Raw genomic sequence first — 15,740 nt, 5'->3', positions numbered from 1 at the left:
CGGTGTTTAGAAAGGCGAATGGGCATCCTGTGGTGTGTTTCCACAGTAGCCAAAAGGGATGTTCCTTTCACACACACTTGCGGGATTCAAACCCCTACCTAACTATGTTATGACACTAGAGTCAGACGCATTAGTAGAACATGCTATTCGCATTACTAGGGGATTTTTTTTCTCCTGATATACTTATAGGGTGCTGATATCATCGGTGTTTATAAAGGGGAATGGGCATCCTGTGGTGTGTTTCCACAGTTGCCAAAATGGATATTCCTTTCATACACACTTACCCGCCTTCACACACACTTGCTGGTTTCAAACCCCTACCTCACTATGTTAAGACACTAGAGACGAATGCATTAGCAGAGCATGCTATTTGGATTATTGGGAGATTTCTTTTCTCCTGATTTACTTATAGGGTGCTGACATCATCGGTGTTTAGAAAGGGGAATGGGCATCCTGTGGTGTGTTTCCACAGTTGCCAAAAGGGATGTTCTTTTCATACACACACACTTACCCCCCATCACACGCACTTGTCACTCGATGGATTCGAACCCCTACGTAACTATGTTATGACACTTCATGCATGCATAAGGTGTGCTTTTTCTGTCATCATGATATGTAATTGTGCATGTGTAAACTGACATTATGAGCAGCTGATGTGTATAAGGGAACTGGTGTACTACTGAACTGTATCATATGCAAAACAAATGGAACACTTGTGCCCACTGACATTATTTTCTGCATATTTCGAGCTCCCGCAGATGTAGCAACGAGGCAGGGCATACATGCTGGTGAGTGTGTTTAACATTACCTGAAAACAATTTATAATACTAGTAAGAGTAGTGTAACTCGTAGTATACATGCTGGTGAGTGTGTTTAATAATACCTGCAATACCCAGGTTAACACTAGTAAGTGTAGTGTAACTCAGTACTGATGTGTGTTTTACTGTGGGTGTGCATGTGTGCAAGTGTGCCTGTGGGGCATGTGTGTGTGTGTCCATGAGTGCATGTGTCCATTTCTGAATGTGGGCATTAGTATTGAAGTGCATCACTGTAAAATATGTGTTAAATGTAATTGTTTTCCCCTGTTTTCCTCCGTAGGTTCTGGTGCTGCTCTGGTGACCTGCAGCAGGGAACCTGAATCTTGTGCCCCAGGTACTGATGATGATGAAATGTCTATAATGGTGCAGGAAGGTGTGTCTGGGTCCGCCATTGGTCAGCCAATTGACAGTACACAGCTGTCAACCCCTTCAATGCGACAGTCATCCGTTACATCCTTTGTCACCATTGTCCCTAGGTGATGGACAGTATGCATTGGGCATAGATCAGGGTAATGTGGTACCTGTGGTACATGCATCCCCACAAAGCAGCCATGAGCAGGGTCCTCCAATGGTACCACGCAGACAGTCACCCATGGGTTCCGTGGGGCATCCAGGGCCCCACTGCCTCTGGCCAAGGGCCCAAGGAGGTATGTCAACATCCACTATTTTTTGGGACTGTTATGCAGGCACAGGCACGTATGGAAAGGTACACCAGACAGGGTCTGAGGGAGCTGAGAGCATGTCGCACAGCCATGACGGGCGGCATGCGTGACATGCAATGCTATTCGTAACTTCACAGATGTCGTTGACGGGCGTGTGGGGACATACAACAGCTGCTCCACAACCAGATGCCCATGGGCCAGGGCGATGGTGTGCGTTCACTGGGCGTGGCGATGCTGGCAACAGCACCAGCTGGCAGTGGGGATGACAACAGGCCCACTCACCCCCTAAAGTCCCACCCAGCCCCAGCAATGCTGGGTCAGTGCTGTCATCAGGACGCCAGGAGACCACATGCACGTGGCTCTGGACAGTCCCAACAGGGAACTGTGTCCAGTCAACACCCCCATTTGATGACAGTACCCAGTCTGGGTTAGTACTGGATACGGTCCGTAGCACCCTGCCAGGCACAGGTACCGTGTCGTGACAGACACTGATCTGGATGACCTGACAGGTGCAGTCTGTGGCTGTCCACAAAACCCTGTACATGGCAGCCATTATGTGGGACTGTGGCGTTTACACACATGCAGAAATTTGACACCTAGGGCAAACACTACACACACACACACACTGCACCAACACTGGTCCACCCTGTACTGCTGCCCCTCACAAACAACATACACACACATGTCAATTGGTGTACCAGTGGCTGGCTTGGGCATACCTAACCCACACCCTGTGCATATGATGACACTGTGCCACCTCCTGAACTACAACATCAGTGCAGGAGGTCACTTGCTGATAGAGTGCTCATAGAGTATAAGTAGAACATGTTGGTAATGTTCATGTATGTGTGTATACCACCTGCTGCAGAATGTGATACCTGGTGTTATCTGATACATACTCACCAAAGGATGATATGCACCAGCAGGAATGTGCATCATGTGCTGAAGTGATTCACATATGTGTCTGTTCTGTGACACATGCATTTAGCACACCCTCACAGGCATGCTACTGCATTTCCATTTATTATACATGAGTTGCAACACTAGGACATTTGAAAATTCAATCTGGATTACTACAGATCCTCATCACCTGTATCACAGGGTGCACAACTCATTGTTTAGGTTGTGCATCGACTGTGGCCCACCATCAACATGTCCATATGGATCACACACAGCATCACATACATGTACATTAGGTTTCATATCAGGACTGGTACAGTGCATGTTCAGTGCATATTACAAAAGCTAGGATGCTGTTGTCATGTTGTGTATAGAGATTCACAGATCATGTTTGAAAGAAATAGATGCAGTGAGCATTTGCAAAAGACATAAGCATTGTACAAATAACATACACTAAAACATATTTTCATGCAAGATCAAATATATGTGTTATGCACAAAAGGAACATTAGAAGTGGTATTTGAAGTGGGAAGTCAAGCTGTATGGGTGTGACATCAGTGTTTGGAGGATGTGAGCCTGTATGTGTCAGTTGGCAAAAGGCATCAGGTATGAAACAAACATACTATTTCATACATGAGGTTCAGGTATAATGTGGCATTGGAGAGGCAGCATTAGCAGGCCATACAATTTACTGGACAGGTAATATAATTTATGAGTGCTGACATCATCATGCAAAGGGCATCCTGTGTGTACTGTCTGATGCTAATAGCATACACACATGATGTGTTTGAGGTTTGCATATGTGTAACTAGTGTGATTACATGACATTGCAACAATGAGGACACTGTCAGTTGGTGAGATTTTGTACTCATGTTTGTGATGATCAGGTCTAGTATACCCCTCTGTGAGTGTTCACCTGTTCCTGTAACAATTTCAACTAGGGAACCCTAGAGCTTGGTTATTGTACAGAATGTTCTGCTATGTTTGGGTAGTTCGTCTCAGTAGATGGTGTACATACTCTCCTGTGTGTCATGAGGCTGTGTACCATGAAATGATGTAGTCCTCTGTGCCTCTTTCCATGCGTAATGTCTGGGTTGTCCACCAGCATGGCATGAGTGCCTCATACATACCTGCTGTGGAGTGACTGAACATATTACTTCAGATATGTGTTCATGTGTGGGTCACTGTCTCCATGTCATTTCTGCCGTGGTCTGGTGATCACCTGGTGACATGTTCATATGTCAGCTGGTGAGCATTTGCAGGACCATAGGTACATGTGGTACAATGGCACATGCAGCCCTCCAGCATGTTTGCATGTGCCTTGCAGTTATGGAATACTGTCATGTATGCAGAATGCAACTTCAGGCTCCTGTGACATCTGCATAGCACAGCAGCATGCATACAGAATGCACTGCCTGGCCGCGGCCTGTGCACGCATATGCACCTGGCATCTGTCTGTGAGCAGCATATATCCATGCAGGTCTAAACTGAGTCCCACACACCAGAAACATTCCTCAGCATGGAGCCACACTATCTGTGCAGTAACAGTATGTTCAGCACCAACAGCCTCCAGCACTACCAGATACCTCATACCAGCCAGGCCCCAAAACTTGCAAAACCACAGGGTGTATTGTCATCCAAGACCCACACCTCAGTGGTGGCAACACCAAACATCAGAGACTATCCATATGCAAGTACAATGGGTAAAACTGCCTTCTGGTTATAGCCTGTACAGCACTCACAAACACAAGAACACATGGCTTCCTGAAAACAGTTGACATATGTATGCTGTCCATACCATTATATTGGGTGGGTTAAACTACCCAAACATGACTGGGAGCATGACTGTGCTCCAACATGGCCCACAGATTATTGGAATTTATATACCAATATGCATGGAAACCTGTACCACTCACACAAGAGAAAACAAACTGAACCTGATCATCACCAACATGGGACTCATGCTCAGACAGAAGTGTATCCTCACTGGAAAGATCAGACCATAAACTAATCTCACTGGTATTCACATCCCAGGCATACCCCACACCCAGATGAATACAGTCAACAACTCATGTAAGCATGTTCACCTCCTCATAAATGATATGGAAACCTGCAAAGCAGGCCTGTTGAAAATATGGACCAGACTGCAGATACCTGTATAAAGGCATTCTATGGACACATTCAGGAATATGGATCATCAATCCCAAACAGCAAGACCCAATCCTCCAAGGCAGATGTCCTGTGTGCTGGACACCAGCCATAAACAAACTATACAATATGGATGCTACATGATACAACAAACACCCAAAATGTGAAGGCATCACTGATGAGTATTAGAAGATCACTCATAAGATTGTCTAAGGCCATCTTTGAGAAGATTCCACAAGACACTGAGGATAATCACAAGGCTTTCTGTAGTTATGTTAGGAACCTGGGTGGTAATTCCCAGATATGCTCAGAGGTAGTCCTGATGTCACAGAAATACCAAACACACAGACATTGCCAACATCCTAGTGGACAGGTTCACTGCTACCTTCTCACCCTCCACACCAAAGGCAAATATTTCTCCCAGCAGTGTGCTGCCCCCGACATCTCAGATGCTCAGGTAAGAGCTGCCTCTAATGACACTGCATCAATGGGACCAGACAGTGTCCAGGCTAACTCATGAACAAGAGAGCTACACCCAGACATACTGTTCAATCCCAGCCTTACTACATGTGGCCAAAGTGGCATACAGCAACAGTGGTCCCTCTACATTTAGGTGGTGCCTTAACGGATCCTGGACACTATGCCCATGTCTGAATAGCTTGGTCTGCAAGCTATGGCAGATCATCATGAACCTCATAAAATAGATACAGGGACCTACAGACACTTCATCATACACAGTTTGGCTTTGTTAATGGCAGATCCTGCCTCTCAACCTGTTTGATTTCTTTGAAACAGTCACAAGGCCACTGTCAAGGGAAGGTGGTCTACACAGCCTACCTGGACCTTGCATAAGCCTTTGATACAATACCTTGTGCATTCTAGGAAGCTCACCAGACATATTAACTATGTCACTACAGATGTTGCACAGTGGCTCAAGGGCAGAACACACATGGTTAAATTGCTGGAGCCATGTCAGCCTCAAAACCAGTTACAAGTGGTGTCTGACTCAGCCCTGGGATCTGTCTTGTTCAGTATATATTTATCAGAGGTACAGGCCAACATGGAAGTACTGTGGCTGAGCAAATGCATGAATGACTGCAAACCAGGCGCCATAATCAACTCTCCAGCCAACACACATCCTCCAAAGGGCCTCTTAGAAACACATGACTTGTGCCACAGCCATGGCCTCAGCTGAATGCCAAAAGTGTATAGTCATCCTTTGCAAAAAGAAGTGACCAAAGTACCACATGTGTTAATCCATTAAGTGCAGACAGAGGAATTATGGACCTTTACAAGTTGATAGCATTCTCTCATTTGACAACCACATGTGGAAAACATATATAGGCCACCTCATCATGAAGGGATTCACATGTAGATCAGGGGAGGACATCGTGCCTCTTTACTCATCCCTCATCATGCCCATAATTGACTACAATGCCCCTGTCAGCATGCACCTTACCAGACACCTGCAGCAACTGGAAAGACCACAAACGTACCTCAACAAGAGGATCAAAGGGCTCAAACTGATGCCACATACTGACTGGTTAAAAAACAACAGCTCTACTCAGTGGCATACTGCCTCTTCATAGGCAATCTGTGCCTGACATATAAAGCCATGTCAAACCCTGACTTAATGGTCATGCTGCCTCAGAATATCCAGATCCCATCAAGTACATGCTGGAAAGACTTGAACCTCAGGAGTGATATACATAGGACATGCTGGAGGGACACATTCATAGTCAGAGGCTCCCTTCCCTCTGGAATATTTTCCCAATAGAGGTTAGGCAGAGTCACTCAGTCACTGTTTTCAAGAGGGATATTAATGACTGGTTGGGACATTGTAGCTTTACCCTGGGTATCATTATGTGTCACTGTTTGACAGAGGCACAGTATACTAACACGGAAAAGGGCATAGCAAGATAGATTTACAATGCATGGTGAAAGACACACATTCTGGCTAGGTTTATAAATGCCCTAGGGCAGATAGCCTAGTATGAACCTATGAACCTATGTATCTTGTTCACCATTGGCCCTATGTGCTGTTAATCACCAATGCAATCTCAATACTATGGTAGCATGTGCAAAGGTCAGTTGTCAGTCACCTCTATGGTACAGTTGTGGAATATGTGAGTCATGTAGTAATGTCACAGCTGCCACATGTACACAGTCACCCTATCTACCCATGGATGTACACACATGTATGAGATGGAAACACATGGCCAAACTGTGGACTAAATCCCAGACCCAGTACTGGCATAACTTGTCAGGTGGCATGAAATACTACAGTGACTCAATACCAGTCTGATGTGGACCTACACAGCATACAAGCACATACACAGGCCATTGTGGAGCCTAAGATAGCATCCTGCCTTAGTGTGGACCTCTGCAGCTGGCACACAGGCATCGTTAGGCTGAACACAGCCAGCATAACACATAGCACACAAATCCTGTGTGCCAAACAAGCACAGTCTGTACAGCTATACAACACTACTGCTGCAGTTGTGTATTAGGTACACTTGAGGAAATCAGGCAGCCTCGTCCCATTTATCACAAGGTACAAGGACAAAATAACAGCAGCTCATCACTGAGTGCATTTATGTTTTCATTCAGAAAACAAAGTCAAATGCTCAGCACCATTCATCAAAACATACCAATAATTAATTAACAAACAACAGCATAAACTCCCACAGTCTCATTTTCCCTACCAAACATGATGGCAAACCTGAATATATATATACTTGACACTAAAATTCATAGCTCACAATGCTTGATGAAATAAATAAAAAATATATATGTGAAAAATGCACCTATATTACATAATTATATAATTATAAAACTTTGCTTTAACTCATTTCAACATGAAAGGTTCAAGTTATGCACATTGTATTATCACTGCATCATGGGACCATTGACACAAGTGTCATTAATAGCAAACCTCAAAAAAGTTAATATATTTATATTTTATATAAACATATAAGAAAGTTTACTGACTATATTATGAGCATTAATCATGTGCCTTGCATAGAGAGGCATAATACATGTGCATCTCAGATACATATCACAAAATGATTAAATACATGAAATTCATAATTATATACATATGACATATGGCACATTCACAACTCAGAATTATTATCCCAATAGAGGTTAGGCTGACTCAGACAAAGCGATATAATGACTGGATGTCAAGATTTGCCATCACATGTTTGAGAAAAAGGTATAATTTAAGGATAAAAAGTTAATAATGTTAATTGGTGTGTGGATAAAAGGTGGCATAACATGATGCCTGGAACACATGGACCTATGTCTCTTTTGACCATTGGCCCTATGTGGATAAATATTTACTCTGGCCATGTGCAAGGTCAGTTGTCAGTCACCTCTATGGTACAGTTGTGGAAATATGTGTGTTATTGTCACAGTACATGTAGGAGTCAACTCACAGTACATTGATCACATTACACATGGCACATGGTCACTAACAACATACAAGTCAGTCAGATGCATGGACACATATGACTCAGTCATTGTCCATGCCACCACAGCTGATGTGGGATGTCCCTCACTGGGATACGGATAGGGAACATGGAAGGGATCACTGAGCAAGTGACACAGGCTGGTAGACCCTGACCTTGGTTGGCATCAGACCCTCACCAGGATTCGACAAATTACTGAATGCTAATGAATAAGTGTAGCTACAACACCTAGCTGAATGGTTCTTAGCATGCAGTCACTGCATTGCTATGGAACACCACTCCCACAACAGGTGAAACATGCAGCTCCTGTACATCAACAACATGTAGACTTATGCCCCAGACCAGGTGTGCATCCCTCACTACTAGGCTGATAGCATCTACATCTCACACTGTATACACATCCCACATGCAGCATCTGCACAGAAGACCACAGTCATAATGTTGCATACCATACCATGTATTCACATGTGGCAGGCATCACACATGGTAACTATTGAAAGTCACAGGTACATATGTGTATTTGGCACACATACATCATGTGTGCATTGCCATAACTGGTTTAATCAATGTCATGCATTATTGTGAGGGACAACCCACATGGGCATTCTGTGTGCACAACACACATGGCATGTCTGTAATCAAAAGCCATACATAATTGTGATATCGTTTAGAAAGGGTATGTGCATCCTGTAGTGTGTTTTCCCAGTTGCCAAAGGGATATATCACTTACACCTTCACACACACTTGGATTCAAACCCCTACCTAACTATGTTATGACACTAGAGACGGACGCATTAGCAGAGCCTATTTGCATTACTGGGATTTTTTTCCCTGATATACTTATAGGGTGCTGACATCATCAGAGTTTAGAAAGTGGAATGATCATCCTGTGGTGTGTTTTCCCAGTTGCCAAAGGGATGTTCTTTTCATACACACTTGCTTCAAACCCCTACCTACTATGTTAACACTAGAGATGGGCGCGGTAGCATTCGCATTACTGGGATTTCTTTTCCTGATATACTTATAGGGTGCTGACATCATCAGAGTTTAGAAAAGTGGAATGATCATCCTGTGGTGTGTTTTCCCAGTTGCCAAAGGATGTTTCTTTCATACACACACTTACCCCCTTCACACACTTGCCACTGCTGGATTCAAACCCCTACCTAACTATGTTATGACACTAGAGGCGGCATTAGCAGCGCTGGCATTACTGGGAATTTCTTTCTCCTGATATACTTATAGGGTGCTGACATCATCAGAGTTTAGAAAGTGGAATGATCATCCTGTGGTGTGTTTTCCCAGTTGCCAAAGGGATGTTTCTTTCATACACACTTACCCCCTTCACACACTTGCCACTGCTGGATTCAAACCCTACCTAACTATGTTATGACACTAGAGAGGCGCATTAGCGCTATTTGCATTACTGGGAGTCCTTTCTCCTGATATACTTATAGGGTGCTGACATCATCAGAGTTTAGAAAGTGGAATGATCATCCTGTGGTGTGTTTTCCCAGTTGCCAAAAGGGATTTCTTCACACACTTGCACAGACCACCCCTCAACACACACACACTCTGGATGTGTCATTCCTAGGGCAAACCCTGTGTTGACCTCTACACTATGTTTATGTCAGATGCATTATTTGGTGCTGATGGCGGTGTTTCAAGCTTATTGCCAAACAGTTCCTGTTTTATGAACAACTTATTATCTGTGGACATGTTTGCATATAGGGGAAATCCACTATATCAGTATGTCTCTGTAGTCATTTAAGTGGAGCACTGGTCAGATTTCTGGTGTGTTTTCACATACCAGATTGCACAAAATTCTAAACTGATATTTGGACCAAGTGTGTGAGCATGCCCAGTTCAGCCTTCCCATGGCATGTTGTGTGACAGATGTCTCATTTATCAAAGTGTGTGAGCATGCCCAGTGTGGGCTTTCCATATGTTGAACTCTGCAGCCCATCACATTTGTGGATGAGTGTGACCTTCAACAAATACCTCCAGTTTATGGTTGTGTGTTCTGTGCCATGTTGTGTAGTTACTGTCCAAATGCTTTTGTGTGAACAAAACAGGGATTATACTGTGCCTGCAGGTTTTGCATGAGATACTTTGCACACAATTGTCAACATCCGTTCATACTGACCTAACACTGTAGCACTGTATACTAGTGGCAGTACTTTCACTGTGGTGGTCAGTATCCTGGGCTTTAGTCCTATCACTGCTTTACATTTCCATAGTGTGCACAACAGCCTGGTTAGGGTCCAGTTGTGCACATCTGCACAAAGCCCGTGCCTCTACGGACCCTGTTAATTGCTGCCCCATAAGCAACAAGTCTAGTCTGCAAAGCTATGGAGGATCATAATTGAGCTCATAAACAAAGATATAGGGGACATGCAGACATTGTACCCGTCCCAGTTTAGCTTGGTCAAGGGCAGATCATGCCTTTTGAACTGGGTTGACATCTTCAAATTGGTCACTTAGGCCATTGTTGGGAAGGCAGTCCATACAGCCTACCTTGCCTTGCAAACACTTTCAACACAATACCCCACTCAGGTATTGTGGAAAAACCCAACTGAAATGTAAACGCATATGTCACAAGATGGGGTGGAAACTGGCTGAAGCACAGGACCCACAGGGTTAGAGTTGCTGGCAGTATGTTAGACTCAGGCTGGTCACAGGTGGTGTCACACAGTCAGTCCTTGGCCATTGTCATCTTCCCAGAGTACAGGCCAACATGGGAGGACTTTGAATGCCACTGTTAGCACATGACTGCCCATTGGGCACCATACTGGTCAGTGCACCTCACACAGATATCCTTCACATGTGACTCACAGTATCTGATAGCTGGTGCCAGTGCCATGGCCTGAAGTCAGAGTGCACAACATGTATAGTCATACCCTTCAGGAAAAGCAAGGTGACCCCAAGCTACCATATAGGTGGCAATCCTCTAAGCACAGAGGAGGTTATCATGGACCTGGGGACCCAGGTTGACAGTCGCCCTTTCTTCTGAGACTCACATTGCTAAAGTGGCTAGGAAGACCTTCTACATTGCCCACCTGATCATGATGGGATTCACATCCAGATCTAGTGGGTCATTGTTCCCTGTACTCTTCAGTTATCAGACCAATGATCGAGTCAAATGCCCTATTCTGGCTGTATCTCACCCAACATCTGCAGCAATTGGAGACACCCTGACTGTCCCCCACCTAAAGGATCAAGGAACCACAACAGCTGTCATATGCTGCCAGATTGAAGACACTCACACTCTATTAACTCACATACCGTCTGCTTAGAGGTGACATGTGCCTGACATGCGAGGCCATGTCCAAACAGATTAATGGACATGCTCCACCTCAGACTCCAAATCCTGAACCACTAGTGCAGGTGACTTAAACCTTAGCAGGGATGTATGTTGGACATGTTGGAGGGATAGTTATCACTCGAGACTCCCTATGCTGTGGAATACAATCCTGGTCCATTTGAGGCAGAGCACCTTGCTGGCTGTGTTCAAGAGGTATCTTGACCTGTGGATGGAAGATCGTAGGTTTACGGGGAATCGTCTCTGTGTCACTGCTGGACAGAGGCACAATAAACTAATGGGCACAGTATTGTTTCCATATAAGGGGTGGCGTAAGCCACAAAACTCTGGGCTAGGCTTATAACTGCTTTAGGGCAGATAGCCTAGTATAAACCAATTAACCTATGAACCTATCTGACCATGTTGCATTATGTTCAGATATGAACTACTTACAACAGCCTCATCCAACATCAGTAGTGTATTCCACAACATAGGTGTACATTGGCAAACACTACAGTGCCCTAGGCCATTTCTAATGCTAGTCAGAGTGTGTTTGTCCTTGACACATTGTAAGTGTAGTTTGCCATGACATATGTCTTGTTTAGTATACTGTGCCTCTGTCTACCCATGACATAACAGTGATACCCAGGGTAAACCTACCATCTCCCATCCACTCATTAAGATTCCTGTTGAGGAGAATCAATGAGTGACTCTATGGATAACCTGTACTGGTAGTTTACTCATGCGTGTGGGTGGCTTCTGTGTTATGGATAATGCAGTACAGCTTGTCCTATGTATGTCAGTGCTGGGGTTCAGGTCCCTCATGTGCATAGCTCACTGCCATTCAGATTGTACAAGGTGCAACATGTTCATTGATTCCAGCTTGGACATGGCTTTCTACATCAGGCACAGCTTGCGTCTGGGTGGCCAGCATGGCGGGGTGTGGAGTTGCACTCTGTTTAATCAGGCAACACATTACCTCTTCAAGCTCTTTTATACTCCTGGTGAGGTACTGTTGTGGACTTTACAGTTGATGGAGGTGTCTGCTGAGGTACACCCACAGGGGCTGTTGTGGCATTGTAAGCTGATGAAGGATAACTGCAGAACCACAATTACCTCCCCTTATCTAGATGTCATAACCTTCATGATTAGGTTGGTATATGGATTGTTTCTGTTAACACTACAGCCACATGTTTGTCCAATGCAGGATATCTATCACCTTGTGTACCCAGGTCTGTCATTACATGTTAAGTATGTAATGGGTTAACACCTATGTGGTAATTGGTGGTCACTTACTGTATATCCGCAGAGGTTGTCTATACAGTTTTCTCCGTTTAGCATGCTGACATGGCTATGGCACCGGTTGTCTGTTTTTATGTGGCCCTTTTGTGGGATGCTTGTGTCAGCTGGAGTGTCAGATATGTTAGGCGGTTTGTAGCCCTCTGCAAACATGTTCAGGCACAGTCCATACATGTTGGCCTCTACCTATGGGGCATATATACCAGATGGGGAAGGTCTCAGGACCAAGCTTTGTGGGATACCTGTTATATGTGGTTTGTAGTCTGACATGGCTGCAGCATGTCTGACCATGTCAGTTCTGTTGTTGGTCTGGTTTGCAACCCCTCTAGTGACATTGGGGTGTATATATCAGCTGGTGAGCATATCTATATTGAACACATAGGGTATTGTATGGAAGGCTTTGCTGGGTCCAGCTACACTGTGTGGACCACATTGCCCTCATCAGTGACCTCAAATACTGTTTCAACTGAGTCACACATGTTTAGGGGCGGGGTCTGCACTTAATAAACCCACACTGGGTAGGGCCGGGTGTCAATAGATCCCCAATATTGTTATGTCCGCGGTACATGCTGATCCTTTCCATAGCTGTGCAGACCAAGCTTCTCAGGAGTCTGGGGTGGTTGTTTTTAGTATCCATTCAGGCGACACCTTTCTTGAGAACGACCACTGTTGTTGTACACTGCTCTTTGGGTACATATCCTGTGTTAAGGCTGACATAATGTCAGGGAGGCAGCTGTCTGCTGGGAAAGATATTTTGCATTATGAGGGGGGGGGTGCACTGCACCTGTCAGGATGTATGTTGGCAATACATGTGTGTGTTTGGTATGTTGTTTGTAATATTTGTGTGATCCGGAGCATATCTGGGAATTCACAACACGCTTACTACCATCAGTTGCAGCAGCCTTGAGGTTATCCTTAGTGTCCTGTACAATTTGTATCATAATAGGTTCATAGGTTCATACTAGGCTATACACCCTAGGGCATTTGTAAGCCTAGCCACAGTGTGTGTGGCTTTTGCCATCCCTTGCTATCTGAATATTATGGCCATTTATGATTTACTTAGCTGTGCCTCTGTCTGGACATGACACAGTAAAGATGCCCAGTGTACATCTACAATTATTCATCCATTTTGCTAACTTCCTGTTGAAGAGTGTCAGTGAGGGGCTCTGCCTAACATGTAGTGGTATTCTGTTCCAGGGTGTGGAGAGACTCAGGGTTAGGTATCTGTCCCTCCAGCACATCCTATTTGATTATGTGTTGAGGGTGACATCTCTGACTCACACAGCTCCAATGGCTTTGAGGTGTCTGGGGTGGAGCATGTCCATTACTCCTGTGTTGGACATGGACTTGTACAACAGACATACAATGCCTCTGTGTAGGCAGTATGTGACTGCGTTCAGCTGTGGTGTCTACAGCCAGGCAGCATATGAGATATATTTGAGACCCTTTCTGACTCTTGCTGAGGTACCTTTGAAGTCTTTCTAACTGCTGCAGGTGCCAGGTAATGTACATCCCAAATGAGGCATTGTACTACAATATGGTCTGATAGGGGAACAGTATGGGGGCACAATGACCTTTGTTGACATAGATGTGAATCCTTTCATGATACAGTGTCCAATATAGACAGTCGTCCTAGACAAATTGGCGATGTGACTGTCACATAACAGGTGACTGTCCACTTGTGTCACTAGGTCCCTGATTACTCCTTCCACACATAATGGTTTACCACCTATGTGGTAATTTGTGTGTACCTTGTCTTGTATTTGGGGGTACATTCATACTGTCCACTGTCTTCAGGACAGTGGGGTTTCCTGTGTGTGAGGGTGTGGTCTGTAGCATGCTACAGACTGTACAGCAGTCTTGCCTATGGTTAGTTGCACATGGGTGGACTGCAATGACATAAGCATTGTCAGTTGACTGGACGTATGGGTGTCTGTGCTGAATATGGATACTCACCCTCTTTTATGTTTTGTTACAGGTTTTGTGGCCATAACACATGATATGTGGTATTACCTGGTAGTGCTGGTGTGCTGTCACGAGGCTTGCAGCAGGTTTCTATCACTGGACAGACATCAATGTTCTCCATACTGGGGAGGGCCTCAGGAGCATGCATATTGAGGTTTACACATCTGGCATTGATCAGCATTACCCTTCTGTTTCTTTCCAGTTTTTTTTTCTATGGTGGTGGGTTGTTCTTTTCAGCCTTGCCTATGGAAGGATCTCTGTAGGTTGCAAAAGCCTTAGGCAATATCCAGACGCTCATGGGTGACAGGTGCAAGCGATCCCTGGAACAGCAGCATGTCTCACTATGGAGTCATCTATTACAACTGTATCAGGCATGTTGTTTCTCCTTCTGTCCTGTGACTGTTTGGCACACCAGCTTTGTGTACTATGTGTTACATGTGCTATGTCTGGAGGTTGTTTTATTGGGTGTCTGCTTTGGAGGCTTGTGTTGGTGTTGTGTGTTTGTAATTAGGGCCTCTGGGAATGTTTTTGTGTTTATGTGTTTGGTTTACAGTCGTTGTAGGTCTATGTGGGACTGGGTTTGTGGTGTATGTGGTTACCTTGTCCTCCTGACTAGTTTTGACAGTACTGATTTGGGGGTGCTCAGGCTCCGGTTTGGCTTCCTGGTTGCATCTGTCACATACATTTGTATTTATTGGGGTGAGTTGTTGTTGTGTGTGTACTTGGGACAGGTGTCACATTGCCACTGAATTCACAGATTCTACTTGTTTTGCCTGGCCTTAGTGGATTGTATGTGTGGACACATTTTATTGCCATACTAGTGATCACTGATTACTTCACTTTTTATGTTTGATCTATCATGTGGTAGCTTCCTCATTCTCTTCAATGGTTTAGTAATTGCTGGAGTCCAGCATGCCAGATGCCTGGGTGTATGGCATTGTGTCTTGTTGTTTGTGATTGCAGACTCCAAGCACTCTTGGCTGTGTTCATGGTATGCCTGTATAACATGTTCTGCAGTGTGTCCCATATTCTGGACCTGCACAGGGCTTTTCATGGATTCCACATTGGTTTGTAGGGGTGCAAGCTATGCTTTATACATGTGTTTCACTGTGGTAATCTGGCCAGGGGCTGGGGTCATGTGTAACTACAGTGTGATTACTCTATGGTCTGGTTTCCT

The 15,740-nt window shown here is 44.7% G+C and overlaps 1 gene segment (V, D, J or C); it reads left to right on the top strand.

Moving 5' to 3' along the window:
* Positions 1-15,740, top strand: part of LOC122808206 — an 84,291-nt gene that overhangs the window by 52,753 nt on the left and 15,798 nt on the right.

Source organism: Protopterus annectens, chromosome 8.part0 (genome assembly GCF_019279795.1).
Source record: "Protopterus annectens isolate FY-2018-M chromosome 8.part0, PAN1.0, whole genome shotgun sequence".
NCBI lineage: Eukaryota > Metazoa > Chordata > Ceratodontiformes > Protopteridae > Protopterus > Protopterus annectens.
Note: the sequence above shows the minus strand (reverse complement) of the source record. Positions and strands in the feature narration are given on the sequence as shown.